Raw genomic sequence first — 11,385 nt, forward strand, 5'->3', positions numbered from 1 at the left:
TACATTCTATGGAAACAGCAAGAAAATAAGTTGATGTTGACCAGGGTGATTTCTGGTGCGTCATGTGATTATAATGATGACTGTATGTGTGCAGCACAAAAACTCTCTTCTGTCCCTTTTGAGACCTCTTGACTTCCTTGACCTTTGCCCCTTCAGTTTGGTGCCGGAACACCCTGCAGCCCGAATTACATCAGGATCAGCTGGTGGGATGCAAAGGAGGAGGGTGCGCGTGTATTGGAGGGGGTTTATCATTTCACATTGTTAATAAGCCCTCTTGCTTCATAATTAAACCCCCCTTAAACGCTCCCCTTCCCCCGTTGCAGGAGGACAATGATGAACCTTCAGTGATCATCTCCATAACCCTGTCATTTAGAACTGGAGGAGGGAGGGAGGCAAGGGAGAAGCAATCTCTCCCCCTTTCTGGTCCCTCAAAGGGTCACATGACTCATCTCAGCCCTAAGCCTGGCTTTCTAACTGTGGTGATTAGTGTCAAGCAGGAGATGTAGTCTCATCCTGGTTTTGAGATGTTTAGTGGGATGCACTCTAAATTAAGTGGAAGCCTTGGAGACTTCTGTCATCATTTACTCACCCTGCTGTATGAAGAAGATATTTTAGAAAATGTCTCCGTATCTTTATGTCCATACAATGAAAGTCAGTGGGGTCTAATGTTGATTTGGACCCAATTAACTTTCATTGTATGGACAAGAACAGCTGAAACCATCTTCAGAATATCTTTCTTTGTGTTCCACAGGAAGGGGGAAATAAAGTTTGTTTCAACATTATGATAGATTTTTATTTTTGGATGAACTATAGCCTACCTTTAATATAACTTGAAGTCCTCGCTCCGTTCATCATATCTGATGCCTTATGGTTCTCTCGCAAAAAGAAAGAAAGAAAATTTTTACCAATCTAAGGGGACCTAAAAGAATGAAATATTGAGAAAGGAAAGCAGAGAGATTAAGACGGAATGTGTGGGCAGTGCTGAATCAGATGAAGTTTAAATGCTGACGACGAACATTAATATTTCTCAGTTGATGACTGATGAGGAGTTGACTGATGATCTATTCGCTGCCGCCACCTTAAGTTCAGCCATGGAACTGCATCCACAATGCAGTATGCTTTTGTCTAAAAGATGCTGAAATAGATGCAATCAGTTTTTTCTTTACATTTACCTTGAGGATGGCAACACTTTCAGACTACGGTAATAATCGCTGCCCCTTTTTTATTTATTAATGAAGGCAGTCCATCAGAAAAGCACACTGACTCTCCTGTACTGTTTTCTCAACAGTTAACAACAACATTTAAAGTCAGTACCATAATATGACATTAAATTTAGTGATTTATTCAACTCAGGTCCTGGAGGACTCCCTATACTGCACATTTTGGACATTTTGTTCGGTGTTGAGGGTTCTCAGGATCAGTCTTGATAAAGACTCTTCTAAACAACTATGAATTGCTGTTTCCAGTTGTGTCTCTCAGTCAATCTTTGTCTCTCTACCTCTGTCTTTCTATGCAGATAAGCCATGAATTCTTCAGCAGGTGTTAAATTGCTTGTACAGGGAGGTGGTCGGCCTGTTTGTCATCCAAACTGAGGAAGAAGTGAGGGGGAGGGAGCAAACACACGACGAATGAACAAACGCACGCACGCACACGAGCAAACACACACAGACAGCCTCGTGGGACATCAGCGTAGGGTGGGCCAAGGCCTGGGCGTGCAGGCTGGGGGGCAGTGGGGAATGTCAGGACAGGAGAGCAAAGAGGCTGTTGGGAAACGACAGAATGGGCATGGTCACCATGGCAACGCAATTGGCCCAAGCAGTTCGAGGCAACCGGTAACCAAGTAACAGGAAATGAGCAGTGAAAGGGGGAGAAGCGGAGAGTGAAGATAGAGAAGGAGGGAGGTCTTTGCTAATGGGACAGGCTTGAACTCTTGATCGACACTGATGTTCATTTACAAAGGTGCATATGTGTGTAAATATGTATGTTTACACATCTGTCTGCATCCTAAAGTCACAGCAGCTTCGACCTGTGAGGGGCACCATATGTGAAGACGGGCTGACTGACAGTCTCTGCACTACACCATTATAACCAACTGTGACAGCTATGACACATGGGGTTAGAAGCAGAGAGAGAAAAAGGTGTAAAGCCCTTAAGCAATAAGAAAGGATAGATAGATAGATAGATAGATAGATAGATAGATAGATAGATAGATAGATAGATAGATAGATAGATAGATAGATAGATAGATAGATAGATAGATAGATAGATAGATAGATAGATAGATAGATAGATAGATAGATAGATAGATAGATAGATAACTTACTTAAACATTTTTTCATCTAATTTATTTTCATAATTTTTTTTATTTAATTTTATTAGAAATTATTGACTCTTTGAAACTTTCCTCAATGTACTTTCCCTAACTTGTTGGAAACAGTTATTTAAGGATCAGTATTGTCGTCTTGACAACATGCTGGGCTTTAGAGGCAAATATAGTTCTGAACAACCACTCACTTAGCAATTCATGAATCATATATTGTACAAAAACTTGTTAATTAAGACTGACTTCAGTTAACTAAGTTGAGGCAAATATGCAAAAAGGACTTCTTTCTTCTGCAGGGGTAACAAGGCCCTCCATCTCACAATTTTTCCTTGTACCAGATGTCACATGGGAGTTGTATTGAAATGTGAACTACTAGAACCAACAATAAATGGATGGAATCCAACAAACTGTAACATGTGCTTCATTTATTCAGCAGAATAGCAGATAGCACTGGAGCAGCTTTGTAGTGCACCAACATTATTGATGTAGCCTATCATCAAAAATCGTGTTCCTTATGAAGTGATCAACAATAAACTCACTCCAACTCTTTACATACATTTTTTAAAATCTAGAAAAATTTGCATCCTATAAAACTGCATCTTGGTGTTCAAACCATATGGCCTTAACAGTACTGAGACATTATTTCAAAGTGACAATGTACTGACATTTATCTGACTGTGAATATCTGCATGTAATGCTATACACTTTTATACACCGTTTCACAGACAATGTTTAAGCCTGGACTAAAATGTGTGTTTGAGCTGTTTTAACTGAAAACGACAATGTCAGTGCCATTGTTTAGCCTCGAGATGCACACAGTAATGTTTTTTTTCCAAGTCATTTTTATAAAAGCTTAAGATGTCCTAACTGAACCAAGGCCTTATCCTGGCTTAATCTAAACCCTGTCTGTGAAACCAGGCATATAAGTTTTAATTGTTTTGCAGATCTCATAAAGCTATGTTTCTACCAGGCCACAAGTTTTATGTTAGTAAAGAAATGTTAAAGAAATTAACAAGTCATTTCAATCAGGGCAGGGCTCAGGGCTGCCTATCAGAAGGTTGTAGGTTCATGTCGCACAAAGAGTGAGACTTCAGCTATCACTTGAGTCCTTGATCAAGGCACTTAACCTCAGGTTTCTTCATGGGGACTGACCCTGCAGAATATTGCAAGTATCTTGAAGAGTCTGCTAAATTACTATTTTCTACCTTCTCAATATTATTCTCTTATAGACTTACTGAGTTCATTGGCCTGTGTGTTAAACATTACTTAAATGTGTGAGTGTGTATGCATGCCTGTTTGAGTGTGTGTCTGCATGCCTGTTTACTTAAGTGAAGCTTCATGTGGAGCAGAGAGGTTGCCATGGCAACTCAAGGTCAGTCTTAGTTGTGGTGGTGGTGGTGGTGTGTGTGTGTGTGTGTGTGTGTGTGTGTGTGTGTGTGTGTGTGTGTGTGTGTGTGTGTGTGTGTGTGTGTGTGTGTGTGTGTGTGTGTGTGTGTGTGACTCCTGGGGGTGCAGCAGAGTATTGTGGCCGGAGCACAGCAGGGATCCTGCAGAGAAAGTCTTCTAAATCACTGCTGAAAATGTTCATTCGTAATGATTAATAATAATAGGCTACATTTTATTGTTAATAATGACATACTTTTTATATTATTTTATTTTAATATAAATTGTATTATTAGTATGAGGTTAAATTAAGGTTATGTGGGCTATAATAATGAACTGAACAACTCATAAACGGACAAATGGCAACATTTGAAACAGGCTCTAGTAACAGTTGTTGTAATAATTACCATACATGTCCAGTAGAGGGCGCTATGTGTGTATATTAACGAGGCATTCTATACATTGTCTTTTAAAGCACGTTTTTCAAGCAGGTGGAGTTGTTCTGTGAGGGGAAGTAAGTGGCTGCACAATGGCCATGTGTTTGCCACGTGGTCTTAGAGAAAAATAATTGTATTTCAAATGATGAAACAGCACAAGGTCTAAAAACTGAACAGTACAAAGAGATAACACTAGTCAAATGTATATGGCCTGTATGTAGGGTTCTCTAAAGAGATTCTATAGTCAGTGTTACTGTGACCAATACTGAAAACTTTGTGGTGACCCCATAGAAGAAGAATACAATGACTTCACAGCCAAAGTGTTTATGACCCTCTTGGCTCCACTCAAGCCCTCCCACATCTAACTCTGTCACACATGAACACACAAGTCTGCTTTAACTAGAAGTTGTATTTGTTTAGCCTACCCCCCAAAACATATATGCAAACACACTAACAGTGTCAGAAATTATCTTTATTAAAGAACTGATTTTCAGTGGCATTTTTTAACTTTATGGTGGCATACTTTTTATTATTATTAAAAAAAAGGCTACACCATGTTGTCAATTTACAATTAAGTATACCGAATAAACTAAAACAAAATATGTATATATAGTTGTAAATACACAAGATCTGGTCTGGGCTTAGAATAGAATATTATGAAATATATCAAATATTACATTTAAAAAAAGTAAACATTTCCAAATAACTTTAAATTAATGCTGAAATTTTTAGGTAAAAATCGTGCCTTGTAAATCAGAACCAAATAGTTGTATTTTAACTAAATATATTAAATGTTATGTTAAAAAGATTTGAAAATAATAAAATATGGAAATTATGTGAAAGTTTTGTTTCTTTAGGGCATTTTTTTCCTCAGCCCTTGTTAATTTATGACACAGCACCCTCACATAAATAAGTTTTAAGTGTTAAAATAAAAGTGTTAAGTACTCCACGAACAACAAGAAAAAAAACATTAATAAATAATTAACACATAAACAAAAAATTATTTCATTTCGTGTCACCTTTTAGATTTTATACACGTGTCCAGAGCAGTTTACAACACTTCACTGACCTTTATTACACGCTTTGCAATTCCTTCCCTCATCCCTGTCAGTCAAACCCAGAATCAATCAAGATGATTGGCTAGAAAAGTCTCACAGTGAGGTGAGACAAACAAAGGCAGCGCTCACGCTGTGGCTGTGTCTGATTGGCTGTGACAAGTGCAGTGTGACCCCCTGTGGTGGCTGTGAGTTCCCTTATCCTGCAACTTGTGATGAGTTTGATCGCACCTGTCAGGACCTGACCTCTAGTATTGTTTTCTGTCTTTTCCCTGTCTCAGCCGCTTACCACTCTCATTCATTCACCTTCGTCTTTCTCTCAGGGATTTTATCACAGACTTTCCCTTTAAAAACAAACCCTAGAACAGACTTATTTAGCTCACATTTTGAAAGCTTTGAAAACTAATACTGCTCAAAATGTATAGATAGTACAACCTACAAGTTATGATCAGTTTAATTACTAACTCAGCTTCAAGCAACCCAAATAGCTCTCTGCCCTAAAAAATAAATAATGACTAAAAATGCCCCCAACCCCATCATGGCTCCATGCTAGAATCTATGTTTAAGACTGTTGCAAGACCACCAACTTAATGTTCAGGATTTTTTGTGCTTTCCAAATCCAGTCATTAATAGAAATCCACATGATCGGGAATTCCGCGCAAGAACAAACTATTTCGCACGCAGATTTCTCCATGGGTTCAAGGTGGCCATTTTGACCAACAGAAAGTTGCTTGGTTTGAAAGTGACATCTGTGTGAGCTGTGCTTCATATTGACAATAAATAATGGACCTTTTTTTGTTCATGCGCAGCTTGAGTCAACAAATCTCATATTTTGTCTACAGTTTATATATGCCTATTTGATGCATTCAGTTGCAGCTATTTCTCAAGAAAAACTTCTCTTTTCTGAATTAGGCAAGAACTAAGAACCAGACTGGCTCTCTTTCCTGTCACTTACAGGGTGTTGCCCCTTGATAAATATAACACAAAGCCTACCTTGACCCCAGTGACCCTGCTGTGGTAGACCAGGCATGAGCGTGATAGGATTTGCTATCTCAATAGCGAGGTGAGTGATGTGATGAGCTGTCTGGGTTCTTAGGTTCATCTGTGGCTGAAGACGAGAGTGGGTTTGTGTTAAGAAGCACTTTTCAATCTGCTTTTTTTTAAAGCAAGTGAATCTGTATTGTGTGCTGCGGTGTGACATGCTCCATCTAAAACTAGTTTAAAAACATTTTAGAAGCTCATTCTAAGAGGTATATATATATATTTTTTTATTAAACTTTTAAAAAATTAATTTGCCACTCAACTATTTAAAATGAACTACTGAAAGCAAAAATTATGGCAAATAACAAATGAAATGGTGACCAGTCTGAGTATCTAAGCTATACACTTTCTAAGACAGAATTAAATTTTCATGCCATTTCAAAACTCAAATGGAGATATTTTGAAGGTATTTTCAATGCAATTACAATAAATCGGCTAAAGCTTTCAAGCTTCAGCCCGGATGCAAAATCTTATCAAAACCTTCATAAAAAGCGTATGATGTTCAATGAGAGTTCCTAGCTGTCTGATTCCTGAATAAACCATTCTTTAAAGTAAGATCTTTTTAATGAATCAGAACTGGTCTAAATGATTTCTTAACTAACTGGACTGATCATGTTTCTCACACAATAGTTTTGGTAACTATAACATGAGTTAGACCACTTTTATTGTTGAGTCCTTTTTGGTGCTTTGCAGCTTCACTGTGGCAAAAGAAAGAAAAATCAGTCTTCTGAATATTTCCTTGTGTGCTCTACAAATAAAAGAAAGTCATACAGGTTGGAGAAATGTGAGGATGATGACAGGACTTTTATTTCATTACTGCTTTGAAGCATGTGGAAAATCCCAGGTATCCCAAATGTTTTCAGTTCTTTTGAAAAAAATGTGCCCTTTATAAACTAGCAGACAGCTACAAAAAATTACCAGAGAAATAGTATGTCTCAAACACAAGTTAAATGGTCACTTTCTCAAGCGTGCCAAAGGAGACATTGTGAAATATACATGAGAAAGATTTATGTGTGGGTATAAGTTATGTTGTAGTGAAACCGTTATTTTCAGTTTCAAACAGCAGACATCTGGAGGGGACAGGAAGGAGAGAAGATAAAGACTGTTTTTGTAGAGCAGGAGCGTGATAGGGATCAACCCAGTCTACTTCTTTCACTTCTGATAAGGAATTCACTTCAGTTTAAGCTTCCGTGTTCCACTGGACAGTCAACTTCAATAATTTAACAAAAAATATTAAAACAGATCACATGGTCCTTTGCTCTTCTCCTGTTCTCTCTCATCTCTTTTTTGTTGTTGTTGTGATAAGCAGAAAAAAGGTGCTTTAGATTATTAAAATGTTTTTTCACACAAAGAAAAAAAATGGTTCTATGGAAAACTATGGAAGCTTGTTTCCTCCATGGAATAAAACAATTTAAAAAATAATTGAGACTTTTTATCTTGCAATTCTGACTTCTTTTCTCAGTATTGTGAGATATAAAATCGCAATTGCGAGTTATTAAAGGGACACTGTGTAGGAATTTCTCCCATCTAGCGATGAAATTGTATTTTGCATTCAAACGAATAGTGCTCTCTAGCACCTAGACGTTATGTTCCAAGAAGCTATGACAACATGTCTTCCAATAGCACTTCATCGAGTTTTCTTTCTGTAAGTATGATCCTGCATTACTAAAGGATTAGTTCACTTTTAAAAAACTTTTGCTGATAATTTACTCACCCCCATGCCATCCAAGATGTCCATGTCTTTCTTTCTTCATTAGAAAAGAAATTAAGGTTTTTGATGAAAACATTTCTCCATATAGGCTAATGGACTTAAATGGGCCCCAAACGTTTCAAGGTCCAAATGACAGTTTCAGTGCAGCTTCAAAGGGCTTTAAACAATACCAGACGATGAATAAGGGTCTTATCTACCGAAACGATCGGTCATTTATTTCAAAAATAAATAAAAAAGTTTAAGTTTTATAAGCACAAATGCTCGCCTTGCTCTGTTCTGTGAAGCGCGTTTGTGACGTCATGTAATACGCAATTACGTTGAAACGGTCATGCTTTTCTGTCCTGACGAAAATTTTCTTTTAGGCTTTTTAATATTAAAACACCCAGGATACGCACACGAAATGGGCATTTTAAACGATAAACTGACACAAAGACATTTGAATATGTGTATATGGTCCTCCTTCCGCACATTTGTGAACACTGACTCGGTACTTCCGCCTACGTCAAGCGTGACCTTTTCAACGTAATTGCATATTACATGACGTCACGAACGGGCATCACAGAACAGAGCAAGGCGAGCATTTGTGCTTATAAAACTTAAACTTTTTTATTTATTTTTTAAATGACCGATCGTTTCGCTAGATAAGACCCTTAAGGCCTGTTCACACCGGGACGAATTTCGTGCGCGATATTCGCCGACGTTTAACGCCTCGTAACTAAACAAAGGGCGCCAATGTGAGTGTGCACACCGATGCGAAAAACGCCACGCGTAAAAGCGGCATTTTTTAAAAAACGCAAGGCAAGGCAAGATGAATGTAGAGCTGCTGGTCTCGTTGGTGTCGGAACATAAAGAACTGTGACAAACGCGACAGCGACTACAAAAATCTTGATAAAAGAGAACTGTTATGGAGTGGTATTAAGCGCCATCTAATGTCAGGGAATGAATTTGCATGTTCACTCGGCTCATCGTCAGCGAAAATCGCTTGGGTGTGAACACAAAAAACGCGTTGAAAAACGCTGGCGAATAACGCGCGCTGATATTCGTCCCGGTGTGTACGGGCCTTTATTCATCGTCTGGTATCGTTTAAAGCCCTTTGAAGCTGCACTGAAACTGTCATTTGGACCTAGAACCGTTTGGGGCCCATTGGAGTCCATTATATGGAGAAAAATCCTGGAATGTTTTCATCAAAAACCTTAATTTCTTTTCGACTGAAGAAAGAAAGACATGGACATCTTGGATGACATGGGGGTGAGTAAATTATCAGAAAAAGTTTTTTTAAAAGTGAACTAATCCTTTAAATACCGTGCAGTGCAGCCTTTCAAAATCGCTGGTTCTGAACGAAAACGCGTTGTGGAAACACGTTGAGGTAGGCTAGTGCTTTTTGTCTCTCTCTGTTATTATAGTTTTTCAAAATGTCGGAATGACATGGAAGCCTCCTTGGACTTACCCGTCCAATGTAAATAAAGATAAGATACTCTTCGCGTACGAGGATAAGTCAGATCATTGGCAGAGGTAATTTTAATTAGCTAATAAAATACTTAAAAAACTACACAGTGTACTTTTAAGAAGTGTTAAATAGAGAAGAACTTCTCAGAAACCAGAGTTAACCAAACGGAACTCACATCAGAAATCACCAAACGGAGCTGCAAAAATAATAAATGTTTCCAAACAGGTTTCCTAGACTCTACAATTGGTCAGAAAAACAGGTAGCCCTGCCCCAAACTCAGTGTTGTGTCAATATTGTTCTGTTGGGCTGGTTGAAATGCTCAAACAAAGAGTAATGTTTTGATAGTGCCACAGTGCTTTTTCGGGAAATTATCCAACAAATGTATTTTTTATAGCGGTCTCTGCATGTTAAGATGAAATAGGAGAAATACAATCACACAAAACAGATTAAAAATATTTATGAAAGAGAAAGAAGGGATGAAGACTCAATGAATGAAAGGGAGGGAAAGGGAAATCTATAAAATCTGGTCTATTGGTCATGGATGGAGACTCACCTATCCTGTCTGTCCTGCTTAGCCTTTAAACAAATTAGGCCTGCTGATGTTAAAACAAAACTAAAAGTGCAATCACGATTTAAAGGGATGGTCATCAAGCTGTGTGTAATTCAGCTCTGTCATAAATGAAGTGGTTAGTAGAGAAGAACCTCTTCTCATAGTAATTCCAACCAAAAACCACAGTTTGAGTGTAATCACTAAACAGAACTGCAAACATAATAATTTTTTTCAAACAGGTTTCCTAAACAGGTAGCCCTGCCCCAAACTCAGTGTTGATTGTGTCAATACTGTTCTGTTGGGCTGGTTGAAATGCTCAAACAGAGTAATGTTTTGATAGTGCCAGTGCTTCTTGGGAAAATTAACCAAGAAATGTTTTTCTTACAGCCGCCTCTGCATATTAAAGGGATAGTTCACCCAAGAATAAAAATTTTGTCATTTACACACCCCCAAGTTGTTCCTGTTTCGTTACCCGTTTTCTACAAAATATCTTCTTTTGTGTTCAGCAGAAGAAAGACATTCATACAGGTTTGGAACAACTTGAGGGTGAGTAAATGATGACAGAATGTTAATTTTTGGGTGAACTAACCCTTTAAGATGGGATAGGAGAAACACAATTACACAAAACAGCTAACATATTTATGAAAGTAAAAGAAGGGACGAAGAATGAGTGAAAGAAAGAGTGAGAAAAGGAAAATAAAAAATCCTGGTCTCATGGAGACTCTGTCTGTCCTGCTTTGTCTTTAATTAAATCGAGTTAAAACAAATAAAAATGCAATCAAGACATAGCCTACATGTCTAAACTAACCCAGCTCTGTCATAAAGGTATCAAGGTAGCCTTTTATTTATTTTATTATATGTATAGACATATAGGCTATACACTTTTTGTGTGTGTGTGCATATTTTATGTAAGCTAATGTGCTAATGACTTCTTTGTGTTAAAATGGTATTGTGTGGTTTTATCAATTATTTCTCAAGCTTCAATTTCGATTTACATACACTATATTTTTTGAGATTAAAAAACTAGTTTGCTGGTGTAATATGCACCAGATTGGCTGCGCTATAAAGCAGAATAAAACGGAAAACATCACATGTGTATCTAAAGGCAGGGTCCAAAGTGTACTAAATTGAGATTACAAACTTAAAGGATCATCTTACATTTGTAAAGTGTTAAACTCGGTGTAATAGAATTTCTTCTTAAAGATACAAAACGAGTCACATTTCAGAACAAGGCCATTCCAATAGCTCCGCCATTTTAGGTGGTACAAGCCCTTTCCCCGAAGGTTTTTTCTTTTTTTTTTGGCGCCATATCAGCACGTTCAACTCAGCGCACCGCCAGCCATTTCAGTGTCACTAACCTCTCACTGTTTTCTGTAGAGATTATAATTGATATTTGAGAGATGTGTACACTTTAAATGTACGCGATGCACATTTAACA

The sequence above is a fragment of the Scardinius erythrophthalmus genome, assembly GCF_964197995.2.
Source record: "Scardinius erythrophthalmus genome assembly, chromosome: 20".
NCBI lineage: Eukaryota > Metazoa > Chordata > Actinopteri > Cypriniformes > Leuciscidae > Scardinius > Scardinius erythrophthalmus.